Source organism: Loxodonta africana, chromosome 11, assembly GCF_030014295.1.
Source record: "Loxodonta africana isolate mLoxAfr1 chromosome 11, mLoxAfr1.hap2, whole genome shotgun sequence".
NCBI classification, from domain to species: domain Eukaryota; kingdom Metazoa; phylum Chordata; class Mammalia; order Proboscidea; family Elephantidae; genus Loxodonta; species Loxodonta africana.
Window position 1 is genome coordinate 18,528,033 of NC_087352.1, and position 26,172 is coordinate 18,554,204.

The 26,172-nt window shown below is 41.6% G+C and overlaps 1 long non-coding RNA gene across 1 annotated transcript; it reads left to right on the top strand.

The window, feature by feature from the left end:
* Positions 1-63: 63 nt before the first annotated feature.
* LOC104845508 (uncharacterized) lies at positions 64-26,113 on the top strand. Its single transcript, XR_775572.3, has 4 exons — positions 64-469; positions 17,778-19,409; positions 23,677-23,745; positions 25,979-26,113. It is a non-coding gene; the product is annotated as an uncharacterized LOC104845508 (long non-coding RNA).
* Positions 26,114-26,172: the final 59 nt, after the last annotated feature.

Sequence of the window (26,172 nt, forward strand, 5' to 3'; positions counted from 1 at the left end):
TCTTGGAATTCCCCTTCCCTGTCCAAGTTTGGGTTTTGGGGTTTTGGGTCCAAGTTTGGGAGCCTGGTTGCCGAGTTATCTTGGGCCGGACGTACTGGTGGGTGAACCTCTCGCTCCAGAATGGGCTCTGGGTACAAAGGTGGGCTGGGAATTGTGCTCTCCTTCAGAGGAAGGAGGTTCTGAGGTCAGGTTTTGTGCAAATATGGGTGGCTGGTTGGAGCTGGTTCTCAAGGTGTAGCCTTCCGGCCTGGAAAATGTTCCTAAGAAAGTGTTGCCTAGAGCATATCAGTGGTTACTCATGAAGCAAAGGAAGTTAACAGACCTTGCGTAACAACTCTATCTTATCATGAGGTGCCTTCCAGGAGCCTCTACCTAGGGTTTCAGGATGAGTACCCAGGAACCTCTGCCAACAAGCCATGGTCGCCTAGGCAGTATCCAGAAGCCTCTGCCAATAAGCCACTGTCACCAGGTGAGTATCCAGATGCCTCTGCCAACTAGCCAAGGTTCCCTGGGCAGTATCCAGGAGCTTGTGCCAACTAGCCAAAATTGCTGGGTTAGTATCCAGGAGCCTCTGCCAACAAGCCAAGGTCACTGGATCAGTACCCTGCAGCCCCCACCAACTAGACTAGTTCGCCTGGGCAGTATTCAGGGGCCTCCATCAACTAGCCAAGGTCACCTGGTCAGTATTCGGAAGCCTCCACCAACTAGCCAAGGCCGCTAGGCCAGTATCCAGGAGGCTCTACCACATGATGATGCAGTGAGGATTGAATTAGGAAATGTTGGTATTTGGTGGTAGTTGTACAACTTTGCACAAGTCCTTACTGTGATTAATCCTTCCTTTCCCACCCAAATAACTGAGTTGGTTTTCTGATTAGAATGATTTCATTTTCCATCTTCATGCTGTGATCGTTAAGGTTGTGTGTCAACTTGGTTGGGCCATGATTCTCAGGCAGTTATGATGTGATCATCTCTATGATGAAATTTGTTATAATGTGATCACCTCCACAATGGGATCTGCTGTGAGTAGCCAATCAATTGTAGAGAGTTTCCTTGGGGGTGTAGCCTGCATCCAGTATAGGTGGAATTTCTAGTAAGGTTTGTGGCCTTTTGCTTGCTCTGGATCCTGCAGCTGGTTCCTGTTAGTCTAACCTCCTGTTCTTGGGAGTTGAGCTACCAGTTTACCTGCCGTATTAAAAAAAAAAAAAAAGCCGGCCGATTTTGGGATTAGTTGGTTTTCGCAGCCTGTTAGCAAGAGCCCTGCTGTCTGACCTGCCGATCTTGGGTTGCCAGCCCCTGTGGCTATGTGAATCAGGAGAAGCCACTAGGCTGACCCACAGCCTTGAGATGTTCCAGCCTTTACAGCTGTGTGAGCCATTTCCTTGATATAAATCTCTCTCTATATACTGGTTTTGTTTCTCTAGAGAACTCAGCGTAAGATACATGCCCAATCACACTTTATTTATTTATTTATTTTTATTAACTTTTATTGAGCTTCAAGTGAACGTTAACAAATCAAGTCAGACTGTCACATATAAGTTTATATACACCTTACTCCGTACTCCCACTTGCTCTCCCCCTAATGAGTCAGCCCTTCCAGTCTGTCCTTTGTGACAATTTTGCCAGCTTCCAACTCTCTCTATCCTCCCATCCCCCCTCCAGACAGGAGATGCCAACACAGTCTCAAGTGACCACTTGATGTAATTAGCTCACTCTTCATCAGCATCTCTCACCCACCCACTGTCCAGTCCCTTTCATGTCTGATGAGTTGTCTTCGGGGATGGTTCCTGTCCTGTGCCAACAGAAGGTTTGGGGACCATGACCGCCGGGATTCCTCTAGTCTCAGTCAGACCATTAAGTCTGGTCTTTTTATGAGAATTTGGGGTCTGCATCCCACTGATCTCCTGCTCCCTCAGGGGTCCTCTGCTGTGCTCCCTGTCAGGGCAGTCATCGATTGTGGCCGGGCACCAACTAGTTCTTCTGGTCTCAGGATGATGTAGGTCTCTGGTTCATGTGGCCCTTTCTGTCTCTTGGGCTCTTAGTTGTCGTGTGACCTTGGTGTTCTTCATTCTCCTTTGATCCAGGTGGGTTGAGACTAATTGATGCATCTTAGATGGCTGCTTGTTAGCATTTAAGACCCCAGACACCACATTTCAAAGTGGGATGCAGAATGTTTTCATAATAGAATTATTTTGCCAATTGACTTAGAAGTCCCCTTAAACCATGCTCCCCAAACCCCCGCCCTTACTTCGCTGACCTTTGAAGCATTCATTTTATCCGGGAAACTTCTTTGCTTTTCGTCCAGTCCAGTTGAGCTGACCTTCCATGTATTGAGTATTGTCCTTCCCTTCACCTAAAGCGGTTCTTATCTACTAATTAATCAGTAAAAAACCCTCTCCCACCCTCCCTCCCTCCCCCCCTCGTAACCACAAAAGTATGTGTTCTTCTCAGTTTATACTATTTCTCAAGATCTTATAATAGTGGTCTTATACAATATTTGTCCTTTTGCCTCTGACTAATTTCGCTCAGCATAATGCCTTCCAGGTTCCTCCATGTTATGAAATGTTTCACAGATTCGTCACTCTTCTTTATTGATGCGTAGTATTCCATTGTGTGAATATACCACAATTTATTTACCCATTCATCCGTTGATGGACACCTTGGTTGCTTCCAGCTTTTTGCTATTGTAAACAGAGCTGCAATAAACATGGGAGTGCATATATCTGTTTGTGTGAAGGCTCTTATTTCTCTAGGGTATATTCCCAGGAGTGGGATTTCTGGGTTGTATGGTAGTTCTATTTCTAACTGTTTAAGATAACGCCAGATAGATTTCCAAAGTGGTTGTACCATTTTACATTCCCACCAGCAGTGTATGAGAGTTCCAATCTCTCCGCAGCCTCTCCAACATTGATTATTTTGTGTTTTTTGGATTAATGCCAGCCTTGTTGGAGTGAGATGGAATCTCATCCGGGTTTTAATTTGCATTTCTCTAATGGCTAATGATCAAGAGCATTTTCTCATGTATCTATTAGCTGCCTGGATATCTTCTTTAGTGAAGTGTGTGTTCATATCCTTTGCCCACTTCTTGATTGGGTTGTTTGTCTTTTTGTGGTTGAGTTTTGACAGAATCGTGTAGATTTTAGAGCTCAGGCGCTGGTCGGAGATGTCATAGCTGAAAATTCTTTCCCAGTCTGTAGGTGGTCTTTTTACTCTTTTGGTGAAGTCTTTAGATGAGCATAGGTGGTTGATTTTTAGGAGCTCCCAGTTATCTGGTTTCTCTTCGTCATTTTTGGTAATGTTTTGTATTCTGTTTATGCCTTGTATTAGGGCTCCTAAGGTTGTCCCTATTTTTTCTTCCATGATCTTTATCGTTTTAGTCTTTATGTTTAGGTCTTTGATCCACTTGGAGTTAGTTTTTGTGCTTGGTGTGAGGTATGGGTCCTGTTTCATTTTTTTGCAAATGGATATCCAGTTATGCCAGCACCATTTGTTAAAAAGACTATCTTTTCCCCAATTAACTGACTCTGAGCCTTTGTCAAATTATCAGCTGCTCATATGTGGATGGATTTATATCTGGGTTCTCAATTCTGTTCCACTGGTCTATGTGCCTGTTGTTGTACCAATACCAGGCTGTTTTGACTACTGTGGCTGTATAATAGGTTCTGAAATCAGGTAGAGTGAGGCCTCCCACTTTCTTCTTCTTTTTCAGTAATGCTTTGCTTATCCGAGGCTTCTTTCCCTTCCATATGAAGTTGGTGATTTGTTTCTCTATCACCTTAAAATATGACATTAGAATTTGTATTGGAAGTGCATTGTATGTATAGATGGCTTTTGGTAGAATAGACATTTTTACTATGTTAAGTCTTCCTATCCATGAGCAAGGTACGTTTTTCCACTTAAGTATGTCCTTTTGAATTTCTTGTAGTACAGGTTTGTAGTTTTCTTTGTATAGGTCTTTTACATCCTTGGTAAGATTTATTCCTAAGTATTTTATCTTCTTGGGGGCTACTGTGAATGGTATTGATTTGGTGATTTCCTCTTCGATGTTCTTTTTGTTGATGTAGAGGAATCCAAGTGATTTTTGTATGTTTATCTTATAACCTGAGACTCTGCCAAACTCTTCTATTAGTTTCAGTAGTTTTCTGGTGGATTCGTTGGGGTTTTCTGTGTATAAGATCATGTCATCTGCAAATAGAGATAATTTTACTTCCTCTTTGCCGATCCGGATGCCCTTTATTTCTTTGTCTAGCCTAATTGCTCTGGCTAGGACCTCTAGCACAATGTTGAATAAGAGCGGTGATAAAGGGCATCCTTGTCTGGTTCCCGTTCTCATGGAAATGCTTTCAGGCTCTCTCCATTTAGAGTGATGTTGGCTGTTGGCTTTGCGTAGATGCCCTTTATTATGTTGAGGAATTTTCCTTCAATTCCTATTTTGGTGAGAGTTTTTTATCATAAATGGGTGTTCGACTTTGTCAAATGCTTTTTCTGCATGAATTGATAAGATCATGTGGTTTTTGTCTTTTGTTTTATTTATATGGTGGATTACATTAATGGTTTTTCTAATATTAAACCAGCCTTGCATACCTGGTATAAACCCCACTTGGTCAGGGTGAATTATTTTTTTGATATGTTGTTGAATTCTATTGGCTAGAATTTTGTTGAGGATTTTTGCATCTATGTTCATGAGGGATATAGGTCTGTAATTTTCTTTTTTTTGTAATGTCTTTACCTGGTTTTGGTATCAGGGAGATGGTAGCTTCATAGAATGAGTTGGGTAGTATTCCGTCATTTTCTATGCTTTGAAATACCTTTAGTAGTAGTGGTGTTAACTCTTCTCTGAAAGTTTGGTAGAACTCTGCAGTGAAGCCGTCCGGGCCAGGGCTTTTTTTTGTTGGGAGTTTTTTGATTACCGTTTCAATCTCTTTTTTTGTTATGGGTCTATTTAGTTGTTCTATTTCTGAATGTGTTAGTTTAGGTAGGTAGTGTTTTTCCAGGAATTCATCCACTTCTTCTAGGTTTGCAAATTTGTTAGAGTACAATTTTTTGTAATAATCTGATATGATTCTTTTAATTTCAGTTGGGTCTGTTGTGATGTGGCCCTTCTCGTTTCTTATTCGGGTTATTTGTTTCCTTTCCTGTATTTCTTTAGTCAGTCTAGCCAATGGTTTATCAATTTTGTTAATTTTTTCAAAGAACCAGCTTTTGGCTTTGTTAATTCTTTCAATTGTTTTTCTGTTCTCTAATTCATTTAGTTCAGCTCTAATTTTTATTATTTGTTTGCTTCTGGTGCCTGATGGATTCTTTTGTTGCTCACTTTCTATTTGTTCAAGTTGTCGGGACAGTTCTCTGATTTTGGCTCTTTCTTCTTTTTGTATGTGTGCATTTATCAATATAAATTGGCCTCTGAGCACTGCTTTTGCCGTGTCCCAGAGGTTTTGATAGGAAGTATTTTCATTCTCGTTGCATTCTATGAATTTCCTTATTCCCTCCTTGATGTCTTCTATAACCCAGTCTTTTTTCAGGAGGGTATTGTTCAGTTTCCAAGTATTTGATTTCTTTTCCCTAGTTTTTCTGTTATTGATTTCTACTTTTATTGCCTTGTGGTCTGAGAAGATGCTTTGTAATATTTCGATGTTTTGGATTCTGCAAAGGTTTGTTTTATGACCTAATATGTGGTCTATTCTAGAGAATGTTCCATGTGCGCTAGAAAAAAAAGTATACTTTGCAGCAGTTGGGTGGAGAGTTCTGTATAAGTCAATGAGGTCAAGTTGGTTGATTGTTGTAATTAGGTCTTCCGTGTCTCTATTGAGCTTCTTACTGGATGCCCTGTCCTTCTCCCAAAGTGGTGTGTTGGAGTCTCCTACTATAATTGTGGAGGTGTCTATCTCACTTTTCAGTTCTGTTAAAATTTGATTTATGTATCTTGCAGCCCTGTCGTTGGGTGCATAAATGTTTAATATGGTTATGTCTACCTGATCATTTGTCCCTTTTATCATTATGTAGTGTCCTTCTTTATCCTTTGTGGTGGATTTAAGTCTAAAGTCTATTTTGTCAGAAATTAATATTGCTTCTCCTCTTCTTTTTTGCTTATTGTTTGCTTGATATATTTTTTTCCATCCTTTGAGTTTTAGTTTGTTTGTGTCTCTAAGTCTAAGATGTGTCTCTTGTAGGCAGCATATAGACGGATCGTGTTTCTTTATCCAGTCCTAGACTCTCTGTCTCTTTATTGGTGCATTTAGTCCATTTACATTCAGCGTGATTATAGATAAATAAGTGTTTAGTGTTGTCATTTTGATGCCTTTTTATGTGTGTTGTTGACAATTTCATTTTTCCACTTACTTTTTTGTGCTGAGATGTTTTTCTTAGTAAATTGTGGGATCCTCATTTTCATAGTGTTTGACTTTATGTTTGTTGAGTCGTTACGTTTTTCTTGGCTTTTATCTTGAGTTACGGAGTTGTTATACCTCTTTGTGGTTACCTTAATATTTACCCCTATTTTTCTAAGTAAAAACCTAACTTGTATTGTCCTATATCGCCTTGTATCACTCTCCATATGGCAGTTCTGTGCCACCTGTATTTAGTCCCTCTTTTTGATTATTGTGATCTTTTACCTATTGACTTCCATGATTCCCTGTTATGAGCATTTTTTTTTAATTAATCTTAATTTGTTTTTGTGATTTCCCTATTTGAGTTGATATCAGGATGTTCTGTTTGGTGACCTTGTGTTGTGCTGGTATCTGATATTATTGGTTTTCTGACCAAACAATATCCTTTAGTATTTCTTGTAGCTTTGGTTTGGTTTTTGCAAATTCTCTAAGCTTGTGTTTATCTGTAAATATCTTAATTTCGCCTTCATATTTCAGAGAGAGTTTTGCTGGATATATGATCCTTTGCTGGCAGTTTTTCTCCTTCAGTGCTCTGTATAAGTCATCCCATTCCCTTCTTGCCTGCATGGTTTCTGCTGAGTAGTCTGAACTTATTCTTATTGATTCTCCCTTGAAGGAGACCTTTCTTTTCTCCCTGGCTGCTTTAAAAATTTTCTCTTTATCTTTGGTTTTGGCAAGTTTGATGATAATATGTCTTGGTATTTTTCTTTTTGGATCAATCTTAAATGGGGTTCGATGAGCATCTTGGATAGATATCCTTTCGTCTTTCCTGATGTCAGGGAAGTTTTCTGTCAGCAGATCTTCAACCATTTTCTCTGTGTTTTCTGTCCTCCCTCCCTGTTCTGGGACTCCAATCACACGCAAGTTATCCTTCTTGATAGAGTCCCACAGGATTCTTAGGGTTTCTTCATTTTTTTTAATTCTTTTATCTGATTTTTTTTCAGCTATGTTGGTGTTAATTCCCTGGTCCTCCAGATTTCCCAGTCTGCATTCTAATTGCTCGAGTCTGCTCCTCTGACTTCCTATTGCATTGTCTAATTCTGTAATTTTATTGTTAATCTTTTGGATTTCTGAATGCTGTCTCTCTATGGATTCTTGCAACTTATTAATTTTTCCACTATGTTCTTGAATACTCTTTTTGAGTTCTTCAACTGTTTTACAGTGTGTTCCTTGGGTTTTTCTGCAGTTTGCCTTATTTCGTTTCTGAGGTCATCCCTGATGTCTTGAAGCATTCTGTAAATTAGTTTTTTATATTCTGTATGTGATAATTCCAGGATTGTATCTTCATTTGGAAAAGATTTTGATTCTTTTGTTTGGGGGGTTGTAGAAGCTGTCATGGTCTGCTTCTTTATGTGGTTTGATATCGACTGTTGTCTCCGAGCCATCACTGACTGGGACGCTGGCTCCAGGCTCCAAAAACAGTTGCTGCTTCCCCGTATTTGTTCGTTCTCCATCTCTAAATCTGTGTTTTTTGTTCAGGGTTCGTAGATTGTTATGTATGTGATCGATTCACTTGTTTTTCCGAGTCTTTGTTGCAAGAGGGATCCGAGGTAGCGTCTACCTAGTCCGCCATCTTGGCCCCGCCTCCTCCTCTCCATCTGTGAACCTGTGAAATCTAGACTACATGTGATTTGTTTCCGAAGTACAATGGCAGAATAGGCATGAGTAACTCTTTCCATTACAAATGGTAGAAATTGGAGGGAAAGAAGGAATAACAAGCACAAAGCAGGTCTAAAACCCAACAAAATAATTTACATTAGCTCTTGAAAATATTCCCTGACACCATCTAGGGAATGGCCCTGTCCCCCATACTCTGGGTGTTGGTCATGCTCTCTGGATTCTGGGTGAAAGCCTCTTAACCCTGGACTTCAGCAATCTCTTCCAGGCCCAATGTGACGACAACATTGCTCCTTTGGCTTTATGTAGCGCCATTCTTTGAGTCTATCTGAATGGTGACATCACCCCCTCAGCCACGGCAGACCCCATTCTTTTGCCCCTAGGCCATGGCAGCCCCACCCCATCAGTTTTTGACTGTGGCCACATCCCCTGGAACACCGTAATTAAAGCCCTATGCAATGGAACTGAGTTGGTGAAGATCTGACTCTTTGAAACTTAGGAGGCTGTGGCCTCGCCTGTTGGAACTGAGAAGGCCCTGTTTTCCATGCTCCCTCCAGCAGTTCTGCTGATCTCTGAGATGCCCCAGGGATGGTCTGTTTCTTTTCTTGGATGACACCAGATGTAGCTCCTTTGGCCTGTTTCCTGCCCGTAGAATTCCAAGAGGCAGACAGTGTTCTTTCTCTGCTCCCTTTAGTCTAAGCTGGTGGTTTTTTTACTGTGGTAGTTGGTTAGATTCATCAGTCACGTGAGCTTAATCTCATTAAAAGATTGCGTAGCCACGTCCTTGGTGAACATTCTAGGACATGTGTCCTTTGTGCACCAGAATTTTCCAAATCTTTTAAGTTCTGTTTTCATTTTGTAGTTCATTTTTAAGTCCATCTCTTTCCTCTCGAATTTTACTGTAAGCAGCAAGGAGAAACCATGCAGCTTCTTTAAGATCTTGCTTAGAAATCTCATTGGCCAGATATCCAGTTTTGGCACTTAACAAATTCTACCTTCCACCAAACATTTGAACATAATTCGAACAAGTTCTTTGTCACTGCATGAAAAGCATCATCCTTCTTCCATTGTCCAATCATGTATTCATCATTTTCTTTTAAAGCTTCACCAGAAGCCAATTTAACATCTAGATTTCTAGCAACATTCTGTTGCTGGCACCATATGTATTAACTAAGATGCTAGAAACTTTCTCTGTAGCTCTCCTCACTTCCTTCTGAGTCCTCATCAGAACAAATTTTGACATCCGTAATTCTACCAGCAGTCTCTTCAAGGCAGTCTAGGCTTTTACTGTTAGGCACCTTAAAACTGTTACACCCTCTACTCATTACCCAATTCTGAAACCACTTCCACATTTTAGGTATCTGTTAGAGCAACACCCTACTCTTCTGGTACCAAATCCTGTCCTAGTCGTGAGGTGCTGCTATAACAGAAATACTACAATTGGATGGCTTTAACGAGCAGAAGTTTGTTCTCTCACCATTTAGGAGGCTAGAAATTGAATTCAGGGTGTTGGCTCTAGGGGAAGGCTTTCTCTGTTGGCTCTGAAGGAAGGTCTTTGTCTCCTTTCAACATCTGTGGGCCTATTGTTCCTTGGAGATCTCCATGTGTCTTGGCATCAGTCTTAACCCTGGGTCTAGGAGGTTCTCAGCGTGGGGACCCTGGGTGCAAAGGACATGCTCTGCTCCTGGCTCTTCTTGGTGGTAGTAGGTTCTTCTCTGCTAGCCTCTTCTTTATCTCATAAGATAAAAGGTGTGTCTAAAGCAAGGGTGTGACTTGAGTATGGTGGTGACTAAGTCACACCCTTTATAAAGGTGTGACTTACGATGCACCCAACAATAACCCTACCTCACTAATATAAAGAGGTTTAGGATTTATAACACATAAAATAGAGTATAATTACACATTACCACAAAATGAAGGACAATTGCACAATACTGGGAATCATGGCCTAGCCAAGTTGACACATATTTTTTGTGGACACAATTCAATCCAGAGACCTAGTGCTACCCAGCTTGACCTGCAGTGTGCTTCAGTAAAACTCTGTTTCTTTGTATCTTTACAAAATAAAGATCTTTTGGTTTCTGTGCTACGGCATTTCTAAGTGTCAGAAGCAGGATATATAAGGTGCGTTATCTCCTATGACCCTGGAGGTGTCGAGGACTCGGTTTTGTACCAGCCAAGTTGTTTGGGCTCTCTGCTTCTATGAACTCTTGGGAGTCATTTCAAGGTAAACAACCTCTCGTATCCGAGCTCCACCCTCTTGTGTTAGTAGCTATTTAAGTTTTATTGTTGAATTTGTAATTTGTTTTGTCCTTGCAAGTACATTTGGTCCATATGACTGGAAATATGGGAAATACCAAAGCTGAAGGGAGCCCAGAGCCACCCTTCAGGGCCCCTGCCTACTACATGAACAAGCACTTTTGTCCTTTAATGAGTGTGTTCCTGTATGGCTGGCCGGACCTTACCAGGGACAGTTTGGAAAATCATTGGCCACTTTGGTGTTCTTTTGAACTCTCCAAGTTAGTGTTTCTGCACAGTAAATTTGCAAATAAAGTCTCCAGAATTAAGCCGTCTCAATGGGATGCCTATTTTCATTGATAGAGGTCTCTAAAAGACACCAGGAGAGTAAAATAGGCTGCTTGCAGGGTACCGTTTCTCAATTGACTAAACAGGTTAAAGAATTACAATGTAAAACCTTAACCCTTGCACCCTCTTCACCATTGCCAGCTGTTGCTCCTTTATCCCATTCTTCACCCTCTTCTGACAACACTCGGTCTGAAATACCTTTTAAAATCCATCCTAGCATGGATGCTGAGGAACTTCATCGTATTACCTTCAGTCCCTGGACACGATAAGACCTATACAGTGTTGTGAAAGATTTTCCTAATCTGCAGGAGGACCTTGTAAGTTTGCTGAAGAATTTAGAATTCTTGTTGATATCTGTCAGCCTGGGATCCTTGATTTATATCAACTAGTTCACATGATAACTGGGCCAGGAGATGCTGAACTACAGCTAGAACAGGCTGAATGGAAGGATTCCAGAGATAGCCAGTCTTAAATACAGATAAAACAGCTACTGGAAGACTCATGGATCATGAACAAAAAATTGCTGGAGGCTATCCCCAAGGCCTTTCTTCCATTAATTCATAGGACAAAAATCTCCTGCAAACAAAATAAACCCTGGTGGTGTAGTGGTTAAGAGCTATGGTTGCTAACCAAATGTCAGCAGTTTGAATCCACCAGGCATTTCTTGGAAACCCTATGGGACAGTTCTACTCCATCCTATAGGGCCACTATGAGTTGAATCTACTCAATGGCAATGGTATCTAAACAAAATAAAGATAAGAGCGTTTATGGCTATCAGAGCTGCTTACATCGAAAGTTTTCTAAACACTCTGGGCTGTCTCTGTCTGCCCCTGGTGTTTCAGTAGCTTTTATGCTCTTTTTATATCTGATCTCAAAACTGAGATCTCATCCTTGGTAAAAGGACACCGATTAGACTGGGAGACAGCTCATATTTTTGAATTAACGAACTTGGCTTACAAACTCTTCCAAACTCTTGAAGATGAACAGATCTCCAAGGCTAATAAATTAATGACTCTTCAGCTGCAACTATTACAGTCTTCCAGCCAGAAGAAAAATGTTGAATGCTCCCATGGTTCCAAAGCTGGTGTCTGCCATTACTGTAAAAAATCAGGCCATTGGAGAAATGAATGTTACAAATTAAAAAACAAACTAAAGGCTTCCCAAGACAATCCTCATCCTGAATTATAATGAAGAAGCTCTGGGGAAAAAACAGACTTTTCCTGTGGTGGCACTCAACTCACAAGAGGAAACAACTGTATGTGTTAATGGAGAACCTTGCCAGTTTTTAATTTGCACTGGAGTCACCATGTCTACTATTAACTCCACTTCCTTATAGTAGCCCCTGCCGTGGAGCACAAAAAACTAAAAAATAGTGGGTGTCACTAATCAAGAAAAGGTATTAATTCATTCCCAGCCTGTTTCAATATTCCTTGGTCCTACTGAAGATTTACATTCCTAAGTTCACTCTTTATGCCCCTGTTAATATATTGGGAAGGAATTTGTTATCCAAATGGAATTGTCATCTACAATTTAACAATAAAAGAGAAATATTAAACCTACCAGGTGTCCCCAAGTCAGCAGAAATAGGTTTTGACTGAGGCAGCATTAAGGAAGAAGAAGCCATTTGCTGTATGCAAGCCCTCATTATACCTGTCCAAAATTTGACTCAGCTCAATTATTTTCCCCTTGACTTTCTTTCCCAAATTCCTGCAACCTTATTGCCACTGCATCTACAGATGTAGGCCAAGTTCTATCAGCAGAACCAATTAAGATCCAGGTAGAGTCTACCAAGCCTTTACCAAAGATTCCCTGACACTCACTTAAATGGGAAGCAAAAGAAGGACTAGCTCCCATTATTGTGATTTTTCCTCTAAGTGTTCGATCGTCCCTTGTACCAGCCCTTGTAATATCCCAGTTCTTCAAGTAAAACGCAAAATAAGAGGGGCTGGAGATTCATTCAGGATTTGCATGTAATCAATTGCATTGCTGTTCCTAGGTTGCTGTTAGTCCCTAATCCTCATCAGTTACTTTCTAATATCCCCCAGATGCAAATCATTTCACTGTTGTGGATCTTTGTAGTGCCTTTTTTAACATTCCTGTATATCATGAAAGTCAGTGCTTGTTTACATTCACCTGGGAGAACAAACAATTCACCTGGACTGTAAAGGCACAAATCCAAAACAAAAATACCAAATCCATTATAGTTGAGTCGAATCTAACTCATAGTGACTATAGGACACAGTAGAATAGCCCCATAGGGTGTCCAAGGAGTGGCTTGTCATTAGCAGCACAACTCTTAACCACTGTGCAACCAGGCCTCCAAATCACCTACTTATTTTTCTCAGATTTTATCTGCATACTTACAACCTTTACAGTTTGCTAACAAATCTACCGGGCTGCCAATGGACACAAAGTCTCCCAAGAAAAATTACAGTTTGCACAGACTTCTGTAAAATACTTGGGTCATTTAATTTCTGAAAAGATCATCTCCTTTGATCTCAGGTGGAAAGAGGTTAGTCTTGTTTTTCCTATGCCCAAAGCAAAAAGGGTACTGTGAGGACTTTTAGGACTCTTGTGGCAATTGCTGCACCTGGATTCTCAATTTTTCTCTATTGGCTCAGCCCTTGTATAAATACTTGAAAGCCTCTAAACCAGATACATTTCAAATTTTGCTGGAAGACCAACAGGCTAAAAGTAGGTTAAAAGAGACCTTAATGAATATACCCATTTTAGATTTTCTCAATTATTACTTAGATTTCTCCTTATTCATATAGGAAGTATCTGGAAATCTCTGAGCGTAGTTGCGCGAAGACATAGTGGGCAACAGAGGCCTGTAGACTACTATAGCCTACAGGTTGATTCAGGAACAAGAGAATGATACCCTCCCTGACTTAGGGCTGTGGCTCTATCTGTTAAACTAGTAGAAGCCACTGCGGACACACTGCTAGGCAATTTTTAAGATGTTCGTGTACCTCATGCTGTATCTGCAATATTAAATTCTGTTTTAACACAGCATCTATCTGCCAGCTGACTTATTTCTTATGAAGTTCTCCTTTTAGCAGCTTCTGTCCTTGGGCTGCAGTCTGTAGCTTGTCTGAATGCAGCTACTCTTCTGTGACTGATACAGGCCACTATCCTGCTCATGTCTGTTTGAACTTAAAAGAAGAGCATTTAACCCCTCCAAAAGACTTAAGGGAGACTCTTGATTAGTCTTGACCTAATATTGTTTGTGGATGGTTCCTATTTAAAATCTAATCCCATCACTCATCATCAAGCTGGATATGCTGTTACTACTTCTGAAGTACTTGAAAGTCAGGCTTGTCCCTGAAGCCACTTCAACCCAATGAGCCAAATTGATTGCCTTCACTAGAGCTTGTAAAATTGCTTCAGGAAAATCTGTAAATATATTTAAAGGCAGTAGGTACTGCTTTAGAGTTGTACATGGTTTTGGCATGTTACCTAAGCAAAGAGGATTTTTAACCATAAAAAAATGGAGCTTTAGTAGTAGCTCTCTCAGACACTCCCTTACCTCCCTCTGAAACTGCTGTGATTGAAAATACAAGGTCACCAACCAAAGAGAGTACCCCAAATTAAAGAAATTAGGGAAAATAATCTTTCTGATATGGCAGCTAAATGAGCTGTCTCTCATGTTATTTCTGCGCTTATGATGAGTGAAGAAAGAACTCCCCAAATTTGTCTATTGGTAACTCCCATCCTCAGGAATTAACTTTAGAAGAACTTTGAAAACAGCAACAATTATCCCAAATGGGCGAAATTTAAGGCATGCAAAAAGGCAGGCTCTTACCAAGATCCTGCCACTAAATTACGGACTGAACTTGATGAGAATACTACCTCATCCAATTTCCTGCATGTTCCTGTGATGTGAGCCTTCCATGAAAGTTCCTGCACAGGATGAGTTAAAATTATTGAGATCTTAAGAAAATATTAGTGGGGAAAATTTTTCAAGGCTGTTGAACAAGGTGTCCTACTTGTCCTTGTTACAATCCCAGAAAACACCTTAAAGTCCTACCAGGGCAATACCCTTTGCCTTCTCGGGCTATCCTGAATGGCAGTTAGATTTCATTCACCTCCACCCTCAGATGTTTATAAATATGTATTAGTGACAATTTGTATATTTTCACATTGGGTGGAAATGTTCCCCTGCCATCGTGCTACTGCAGCCTTTGTGACAAAAAGACTTGTAATCATCCTACCCACCTGGGGAACACCAAAGACCATTTTACAGTGATCAATGAACTCATTTCACCAGTCAAATCATTCAAGAATTGTGATGAGTTTTTCTCATTTATCAAAGATTGCATTACCCCTATCATTCTCAATGTTCTGGCTTAGTAGAAAGAAGTAATGGAATAATAAAGACCCAGATAGCCAAGCTTTGTGAAGCTTTAAATTTACCCTAGCCTAAAATCCTAACCCATAGTTCTCATAAATCTGAGGTCCACACTATTTGGATCTCACAAGCCTACCCCTCATGAAATAATTACTGGAAGTCCTATAAGCCTTCCTTATGTCATTTACACTGACCCTAACATGTTCCAACCAGAATTCCTGAAATGTCAGTCTTTAATTCACTATCCTAATTCACAGGTTAAAGTAACTTTGGATAACCGAGAACTAGTCTCCAGAAGTCTGCCTAACATTGCCCCAGGAGAACACATGTTGGAAAAGACATCAACTCAAGGACTTGTTAGAGCCCTGTTAGAAAAGACCTTATTTAGTTTTCCTTACCAACCTATGTGTGGCCAAATTAGAAGGAGTTAAACCTTAGATTCATCCATCACAATTAAAGAAAGCTAAAACACCTTTCTTGATCAGTCAGCTCTCTGGAGACCCGAAGGTCACCTTCAAATGTCTCCATGGCCAGAAGCAGACGACTTTTTTTTTTAAGTAATTTTTACTGTGCTTTAAGTGAAAGTTTACAAATCAAGTCAGTCTCTCACACAAAAACCCATATACACCTTGCTGCACACTCCCAATTACTCTCCCCCTAATGAGACAGCCTGCTCTCTCCCTCCACTCTCATTTTGTGTCCATTTCATCAGCTTCTAACCCCCTCCACCCTCTCATCTCCCCTCCAGGCAGGAGATGCCAACATAGTCTCAAGTGTCCACCTGATCCAACAAGCTCACTCCTCACCAGCATCCCTCTCCAACCCATTGTCCAGTCCAATCCATGTCTGAAGAGTTGGCTTTGGGAATGGTTCCTGTCCTGGGCCAACAGAAGGTCTAGGGGTTATGACCACTGGGGTCCTTCTAGACTCAGATCATTAAGTCTGGCCTTATGAGAATTTGGGGTCTGCATCCCACTGCTCTCCTGCTCCCTCAGGGGTTCTCTGTTATGTTCCCTGTCAGGGCAGTCATCGGTTGTAGCTGGGCACCATCTAGTTCTTCTGGAGCAGACGACTTTTGAAGTAGATAGTTAGTGCTGAGATCATGGAATAAGACTTCATGCATGCCACTGAAGTTTGTGGACTTTGCTTAGTGATTATACCTATCCTTATGTTGTTGTTGCTATTGTTAGGTGCTGTTGAGTTGGTTCCTACTCGTAGCAACCCTATGTACAACAGAACGAAACACTGCCTTGCCTGTGCCATCCTCACAATCATTACGTTTGACTCCATTGTTGCAGCCACTGTGTCAATCCATTCCGTAGAGGGTTTTCCTCTTTTTTGCTGACCCTTTACTTTACCAAGCATGATGTCCTTCACCAGGGACAGGTCCCTCCTGATAATATGTCTGAAGTACATGAGATGAAATGAAGTCTCACCATTCTGGCTTCCAAGGAGCACTCTGGCTGTAATTTCTCCAAGACAGACATGTTTATTCTTCAAGTCCATGGTATAGTCAACATTTTTCACCAACACCACAATTCAAATGCATCAATTCTTCTTCCATCTTCCTTGTTCATTGTGTAGCTTTTACATGCATATAAGGTGATTGAAAATACCATGGCCTGGGTCAAGCGCACCTTAGTCCTCAAAGTGACATCTTTGCTTTTTAAAACTTTAAAGAAGTCTTTTGCAGCAGATTTGCCCAGTGTAATGTGCTGTTTGATTTCTTGACTGCTGCTTCCATGGGCATTGATTGTGGATCCAAGTAAAATGAAATCCTTGACAACTTCGATCCTTTCTTCATTTATCATGATGTTGCTTATTGGTCCAGTTGTGAGGATTTTTGTTTTATGTTGAGCTGTAATGCATACTGAAGGCTTTCGTCTTTGATCTTCATCTGTAAGAGTTTCAAGTCCTCTTCGTTTTCAGCAAGCAAGGTTGTGTCATCTGCATATTGCAGGAAAAGTAGAAAGAATGAACAAGACACTGAAAACACATTGTCGTGGATTGAATTGTGTCCTTCAAAAATATGTGTCAACTTGGTTAGGCCATGATTCCCAGTATAGTGTGGTTGTCCTACATTTTGTTATTGGTGTAATTTTCCTAAGTGCTGTAAATTCTAGTCTCTCCTGGTGGTTAATGAGACAAGTTAGGTTATGTTAAAGAAGATTAGGGTGAGAAGTCACACCCTCACTCAGGTCACATTCCTGATCCAATGTAAAGGGAGTTTCCCTGGGGTGTGGCATGCACCACCTTTTATCCTACAAGAGATCAAAGGAAAAGGAAGCAAGCAGAGAGTGGGGAACCTCATACCACCAAGAAAGCAGTGCCAGGAACAGAGTGCATCCTTTGGACCCAGGGTTACTGCAAAGAGAAGCTCCTAGTCCAGGGGAAGATTGATGACAAAGAACTTCCTCCATATTCAACAGAGAAAGCCGAACCCTGGGGCTCACGCCCTCAATTTGGACTGCTAGCCTACCAGACTGTGAGGGAATAAACTTCTGTTTGTTAAAGCTATCCACTTGTGGTATTTCTGTTACAGCAACACTAGATAGCTAAGATACACATATAGCCAAAATATGTCAAGAAACTAAATTAGTTCGGACAAAAGCTCTCCCTGTGGCTCTGTTCAGGGTAAGAGTTGCTCCCAGAACTAAACTAAAGGTAAGCCTCTTTGAGCTTACATATGGGCACCCCTTACTCCGTAACTATAATGAATCTGACTTAAGTGCCATGAATATAACTAAAGATTTTGGAGCTGATTGTATTTATGAACAAGGTAAGTTGTTTGCAAAACAGTATCTGTGCTTAGCAGGAGAAACTCTTGACTGTCTCCACAGGTACACAAACGCCACCTGGCAGACTGTCCCATCACCTGAAGTACTGCTTCATGCTGCAAAGCCTGGAAGTTGGGTGTATGTCAAAGTCTGGGACAGCACAACGCTAACAGAAAAGTGGAATGGACCCTATGAAGTGTTAATGTCCACACCGACAGCCATCAGAGTCAGCAGAAAGGGAGCTTGGAAATGTTGAACAGCTTACCCAGCAGAGCCGGGACAACCGGGAAGCTGAACCAGTAGGAGAATTGAAATGGCTTTAAGAAAAAGAAAACAGATAAGTGACTTAAAATACCCACTGACTGTCATCCCCTAGCTGTTGTACTAGCTGTTCTGTTCTTTTTTCTTATCATTGTATTGTTATTATATAAACTTTGTGTCTTTCTACAAGGGTGTAATCATTTTCTTTGCCCCTGAGCCATCACGCACCCACTACCTGCAACTACAATTTGTCTTATAGTACTGTTAGTTGCAATACTGTTTATCATCTTCCTGATACTTGAATGTCCCACCGGTCCAGGGCACCCCCTTCTATTCTGGTACAAACATTGCCTATTTTACTTCCTATTCAAGAATATTATCCTGTGAGTTTTAATAATAGTTTCTTTTCTTTGTTAACTGAGCTTTATGCTCTACCAAAGCTGTACAATCACTCCCTTTACTATTGCTAGGTAACCATGTGGACCTCCTTTCCCATCATGTTACTCCTCATTTTGGTGGCTTTCCTATTTTACCTTGCCCCTGCAACTCATGCTCCTTAGACTACTAATAGTTCCAGCTAACTAAGGCCATCGCAGATGGGGCCCAGCTAACAGACTGTTGGATTTGCCACTACCACCCGCATGTTGCTAACTCCACTCTTTCCCTTGTGATCCCTGTTGTTCTGTGCCACCACATACCATGAATTATACTTAGACAATACTCAAGATATTAGCCAAATTAGAATCCTCACCTGCCTACACTTTCAATGTAACACCTTTCTCTAATGTGGTCTCTTATCCTTTATACTCAGCAATCAGGGAGAGCTGGCATACACAGCATACCTGAGGGGCCCACCTGGAAATTTTTTCCTCATGAACACCCGGCCTTAACTGAGGCAATAAAAAACTCCAAAGTCAATGGTTTTCACCCTCTATGGTGCAATATATATCCTGACCATGGCACTCAATATGATCTAATAACCAGACACCAAGACATAGATTCCTAGTTATGGCAGGCTAGCCACAGCATTGCTGAACTAACTCTTGGCCAGGCCATTTGTGCACCTACGGGACACATCTGGTTATGCAGAAGGAGGCTCACACCCTCCAAAGCCTAGCCTCATTTGAGAAACTCATAGCAAATACAGACATTACAGTGCCTTAACCTGTTCTGCAGGTGGGGGAGTGCATGTTAGGGTTTCTCAGCCCTCACGTTACACTATACAATAATACCCAGAGTCCGCTTTCCCAAAGAAAGAGGGGCCCTCTTGACGGGATTTTAGGATGGACCACCAAAGCTACTGGACTAACCATCTCCTGGGTTGGCATAGCTCAACATGAATTTACGCTGGGTAACCTGACTGACACTGTTGAAGAAATTGCCAGTAGCAGAGGCACTGCCATCTCAGAGCAACAGAAAACTCTCGACTCTCTGGTAGGTATGGTCCTTGACCATCGCATTGTTCTTGACTACCTCTTAGCTAAAGAAGGGGAGGTCTATGCTATACAGAACACCTCCTGTTGTATGTACATCAATACCTCAGGAACAGTGGAAATGAATATCTAAAACATTTTTGAAAAAGCCAAGTGGCTACATCATCTAAAACAAACTTCTCTAGGGCCCGGTTTCAACCCTTCTGTTACTGGTTCCTGGGCAAGTATCCTTTTAAGCTGGATATGGCCTATAGTAGCTCCAATCACACTGATTATCTGTCTTTTTGGTCCACGCATTCTAAGCTTGTTAAGTGGTTAATTACCTCCCTTTCCTGGTGGGTACATTTACAGATGGTTTTGGATGCTTACAACCCCATACCCTCTACTGACCCAGGTAAAGCCTGTTCACAGTTTTATGCCAATGCCCCTTTTCAGCTTGAGGAAGTTACAGAAGAATGACCTCCAGCCAATTCCCTGTAAAAGTAAGAATTTGGACTAGTCCAAATCCTGGAAAGAAAAGGAGGAAATGAGACTGGCAGCACACTCGCCATCTTGGATAGGCAAAGAGTTGTGCCTGCCATCTTAACTGACATAGAAACTAACTCCCTGTCTTTGAGCTATCCCCTTATTAGGTATGTTCCCTGTTTCTGGCTCAGTTGAGAAAAATGAGACGGGGGTCACAGGACCAGCTAAAACTGGCAAGAACCAGATGTGTCCCACCTGACATGCGCAGTACCAGCAATTGTGTCCTTTAGATGACCTATCGACATCAAAGGCTGAAAAACACACCCTCATCTATGCCCGGGTGTAGGCAAAGCGCCATTTTTTGGGGCTCCCCTTCTAAACTGGGCAGGAGCAGAGGATCAGACTGTCCTGGGAACGCCTTCTGAGGCCAAGCCAGTCAGCAAGCTGACCTTGCCCTAAGGGGTTTCTGAAGACCCTAGACCCAGTTTACTTTACCCAAATAAATCCCCTGCACCATTATTCAGGGAGCCACCTTGGCAACAGAAGTCCCAGTGTGCTCCTTTACTTGGCCAACTAAATAAAGCTTCTTTCGTTTTCACCTTCTTCATGTCTTTGTAGTGAGCAGACCTGGATCCATCAGGTTATAGATGGTTGGGGTCAGAATTAGTAAACATGGTGGAGAGAGAAGGTATGTCTGACCTCTGCCTCATAAGAATCAGCCTTCCATTATTGATCTTAGTTTCCCTTCCCCCTGTGGGGTTGGAGGAGGTCAGACACCACCCCCATGCCATTTTTACAGAGGGTTAATTGTGATTATAAAAACTAATTGTACAAGTGGTAACTGAGAGAGTGGACTAAGGACATGACACTTGTAGACTGGAGTACGGTGGCCAAACCGAAAGTCCCTTAAAGGTTTTGCTATGCTGATACCTCAAGAGAGGATCAGAGCAAGGAAATAATCTCTCAGTTAAATTTTATCAGCAGTCAGAGAGGGTGAAGCCGAGTTGACTTTTGGAGAACCTGACCAGAACAGATGGATTCCTGTAGCAGACCTGAATGGCTGGTACCTCAGTAACTTCACCCTGAAGACTGTCCTACTGAAGGACTAATTGTTAATGACTGTTTTGGACTGGCAAAATGATTGGGAGGGGGAAGTTAATCCTTAAAGTATGAAAGGGCCAATGGTTAGAAGAGCCAGGGGGTGCCCTGCAGTGCCGTGAATTACTTAATATGGCTTTTCTAGCCATAGTCTTTGTAACTCCCACCAAATGACTGGGTGGGACTATGCAAATGAGGTGCTTGTGGCCTACCATTCTAATAATGTCAGTAAGGTGGATGGAATCCTTGCAGGTTAGGACCATGCAAATAAGGTATATGGAACACTAACAAGGGGATTGGTCAGTTTTGCCATCCCACCAGGCTTAGGAGAGCCAATTCCAACCAGAAGTGGGACCTCACTACCAAGAAAGAGAGCTAGGAGTGGAGTGTGTCCTTTGGACCTGGGATTCTTATGCTGAGAACCCCCTAGACCCAGGAAACAGAGAGAGGTGCTGTAACACAGAAGACAGTGAGAGATGATGGCGCAGCAGTAGTATCAGTGATAGTGGCAGGAGATAGCAGCAGAACCAGGAGATGACATGGTGGGCTCCCTGGCCCACAGAATAAGAAAGCTGAACCCCTTCGGGCAGGAGACTTGCTGTTGGAGTGGGGTACCTCTGGGCAATCATTAGCAGAGCTAGGCTTGCCGAGCCATGGAGCTAGAGAGCTAAGTGCCTGTGGTCCCAGGCTCCCTGGGGGAGTGGGATGCCTCTGGGTACTTATCAGTGGAGCTAAAGAGCTTTGTGACACTTGCCTGAGCAGGGCAGAGGCCAGACCAAGGGCCAGAGAAATGCTTACCTGGGCATGGCTGAGAAGAAGCTGTGCTGACCAAAGAACTCTATTCTGAGTCCTTCCTGATCCTGAATTGTAAGCTATTACTCCCCTAATAAATCCCATAACTGTGAGCATGGTCTGTGAGTTCTGTGTGGCCATCGCAACAATTTATCAAACCTAGCAGAGAAGTAGAGAGTGCCATGGAAGGGACAGCTGGTGTTATAATTGGTAGAAAGGTTGGAGAAAGGAGGAGGTATGCCTGATCTTCCCCTCATAGAAATCAGCCTTGGGCTGTTGATCTTGACTCTATCTCCCTCTTGTGAAGTTAAAGGAGTTCAGATGCCCCTGCGATGCATTTTTACAGTTATATACTTCGAAGAAACCCACAACATATAATATTGAGACCAATTTTTGAAAATTAAATAATCAAGACAGTTGCTTTTGCTTCCCAGAAATATTGTGCCTTGACCTTTATTGTTTGACTTTAGCCTGAATTTATTTTTTTTTTATATGGCCTTGTCTGCTACACCACCCCTGTCAAATTCAGCTCGGCCTATTAGCTTGGACAAGGTGAAAAAAATTGTTTTTTTACTAAAAGATCGTCAACAAAAACTGACAGAGTCCTTGCAGAAGAAATGCTACTCCATTGTGGGTTATCACGCCCCTTAGTGGAGGCTTGATCAAAAGGGGGGAAAGTGCTAGCAGAAATTTTGAACCAGGCACTTTCAGGCTTGGCTTGAAATAATGGGTTAATCCACACTGATTTCTGGTACACCAAAAGGGGGTTTGGTTAACCCATATGATTCTCAGAAAGTACTAGATAAGAATGTTCCAAGAAGAGGATGTCAAAATAGTTACACAGATGTTCCAGGAAGAATATGTTACAATTGTTCTTGGAAAATGTACAAACTGTTCTCAGGAAGTATGTAAAGAATTTAAGTGTTTGTTCTGTACAGAATGTACATAAAAAGCTACTGCTCAACTTTTATGGAGCACTTTGTACTCTATTTAGTGCTGCCCAGTTCGAGTTGTAATATTCTTCAATAAAACTAAATTCTTTTGATCTTTACAGAATAAAGATCTTTTGATTTTTAATGCTACAGCAGGAGAAAGCAAAACACCAGCTGTCACGGAGTAGATTCCCTCCTTGGAGATGCAATGTGTGGAGAGTAGAACTATGCTCTCTAGCGTAACATAAAATTACAAGGTTTGCTTTATGAAAACAGAGTTCTCTTAGTACTGACACTAAAGGTCATCTGATTACATATTGTTAGAAACCTATTGAAATAAATAAGTAGCTTCTAGCTATGCTTTGAACTATAACCTTTAGAAGTGGCTTGTTTTGTTTCACATAATTGTATCTAGGTGATCTGATTAACTGAAACCAAAATGGGCCTGTTTCCCCTATTCATTCATTAACTTTCATTTGAAATTTATTCTTTCAGAAAACAATCAAAGAATGATGAACACGTTCTGTTTCCAAGAACTCTAGGGGTTTTGTGCCCATGGCTTACTCATCTTATGATTGACTTGTAAGGTTTAGCAAGGTTTCTGTTCAAACTTTGATAATGTTTTGAACACATACTGTTCCATCCAGTCAGAAATTTTGTTCAAATTTTCTGCTAAAATTATGTTGTTGTGTGCCATCCATTCAATTATGACTCAAGGCAACTCCACGTGACAGTACAACTGCCCCATAGGGTTTTCTTGGCTGTAATTTTTACAGGAGTAGGTTGCCAGGTGTTTCTCCTGTAAAACCCAACCTTTTGGTTAGCACCTGAGTGCTTAACCATTGCACCACCAGGGTTCCTTAAAACTTATATATAAGGACCTTGAAAATCTAAAAGCACTGAACTACTGCCTAGTTGTCTATTAAACATGAATAGCAATCTGTTAGTGATGCTGCTAGTTGTTTCATTTTTTGATAATAGGGTTTTGAAGACTGTGACCTATGAGGAGTAGATTGCCAGGCCTGTCTCCTGAGATGCTGCTGCCACTGGGTGAGTTTTGGTTACAACCTTCGGGCTAGTAGTAGAACACTTAATTTTTTTTTTGCCATCTAGGGTGTCATGGATTGGATTGTGTCCCCCCAAAATAGGCCATGATTCCCAGTGTTGTGAGTTGTCCTCCATTTTGTGATTGTAATTTTATCTTAAAGAGGATTAGGGTGGGATTTTAACACCCTTACTAAAGTCATTTTTTTTTACTAAAGTCATGTCCCTGATCCAATGTAAAGGGAGTTTCCCTGGGGTGTGGCCTGCACCACCTTTTATCTTACAAAAGATAAAAGGAAAGAGAAGTGAGCAGAGAGTGGGGAACCTCATACCACCAAGAGAGCATGCTGGGAGCAGAGCGTGTCCTTTGGACTTGGGGTTCCTGCATGGAGAAGCTCCTACCTAGTCCAGGGGAAGATTGATGAGGACCTCCCTCCAGAGTCGACAGAGAAAGAAAGCCTTCCCTGGAGCTGATGCCCAAATTTGGACTTTTAGCCTACTAGACTGTGAGAAAATAAATTTCTCTTTGTTAAAGCCATTCACTTGTGGTATTTCTGTTATAGCAGTACTAGATGACTAAGACACAGGGGCTGCAGGAGTCTCCTTAGGAGAAAACAAAAAAGCTGTTGCTATGGAATATATTCCAACTTGTGGCAACCCTGACAGTGTCAGAGTACAACTGTGCTCCATAGGGTTTTCAATGGCTGCTTTTTCAGTAGTAGATTGCCAGGCCTTTCATCCGAGGTGCCTGTGAGTGGGCTTGAGCCTCCAACATTTTGGTTAGCATCGAAAGCAAATGAGGGCTTTATTCATCTGTGGAAATTCTCTGACACGGTGGCTCCAAATATCAAAGGGTGTTTGTTACCTTAGTTTTAGTTTTGGATTAATTGATCCTTAACCTTTTTTTTTTTTTTTTTAATATTGTGTTTTCAGTGAAGGTTTACACAACAATTTAGGTTCTCATTCAACAATCTCTATTTGTTGTTCAGTGCTCAGTGACGTTGTTTACATTCTTCACAATGTGTAAACATTCTCATTTCTATTCTTGTTGTTCTGTTTCTGTTAATCTAGTTTCCCTGGAATCCTTAACCTCTTTTTGAATATCTGTTTTGTTGTCCATGAGCAATGCCATGCCTCTGCCAGCTAGGCCCAGCCTGGAAGCATGGTGCTGATTTTCTTCCACCCCCACATAACCCTCCAAGAATAGCCCTCTTGCTGAGTTTCTCCCTGTCAGGGGTCAGCCCCGGCCAGGAAAGACCCTCACTGTGCATCCTGGCAGATAATCTGAAGAACCGACACATAGCTCTTTCCAGATTCATACGTTCAGGGAAACTTACTGACATGGGCAAGCAGCTGCTCTCCAGTGGCTGCCAGCTGGAGTATTTTCTGCAACCACCTAGCAAGGGACCCAAGCTTATATACCATTCCAGTTGGGACCAAGGTTCATTGTTTTCTCCCACATCCTTAGGCAGTCAGTGTTCTCAGGGACTTGACGTCCAGGCCCAGATGTTTTCTCTCTTGTTGCTAAGGCATTCTTTGGCCTTGGCCACTGGCCCAGTCATGCTTTTTGTGGCCTTGTACCTTAGCCCGAGTCCATCCCGAGTTCATCCCCAGCATGCTGACTCCATTAGGGAGGAGATGTGTACGGCTGAATAGCATTACCCTACACTCCCCCAGGCAACCACCTGGAAGACCGATGACTTTATCCTATTTCCGTGTTAACAGGTGAAAGGATTTTTCTCATCCATGCTTTGACATTCTCTGATCCATTTCTTTTTTGTGCCTCTTAAAACTTTTTATTAAATCTTCAAACATGTAGGAAAATATACAGTAGTATAATGAATGGCTACCAGTTTAACAATTGTAATCTTTTGCTACATATGCTTTACTTGTGTTTAGTATTTTAAAAGTAAATTTCATGTTTCACCTAAAATAGTTACCATTGTGTCTCTAAAAATGACACTTTTCTCTTTAATTGAATGTGACTTTCCCCCTTAACAATACTTTAATGAAATTCCTTAATGATGTCATTGAATACCTATTTTTGTATTCACGGTTCCTAGATCGTACTCAAAATGTCTTTCGCAGCTGATTTTTTCAAACCTTGTTGCAGTCAAGTGTAGTGTGTGTCATATTGTTTACATCTTAGGTTTCTTTTCACCTATAACAGCTGCCGTCTCCTCATCCTCTCCGATAGGTTCTTTGAGGGATTTTCTCTTATAGGCTTTCCCTATTTTAGGGTTACTGGCAGGTTTGACCAATGCTGGATATCTGCAAAACCAGGCAGTGGCGACACTGGCGTCCGCTTCATGTAGTGGGTTTGGAGGCCCATCCCATGAGGACAGTCCCTCTTCACCTTCTCTGAAGGTAAGAAGCCTCATTCCCGCTCCCTGTCCCACCCAGGCCTTTGGGCAACTTCACATCAAATATCTC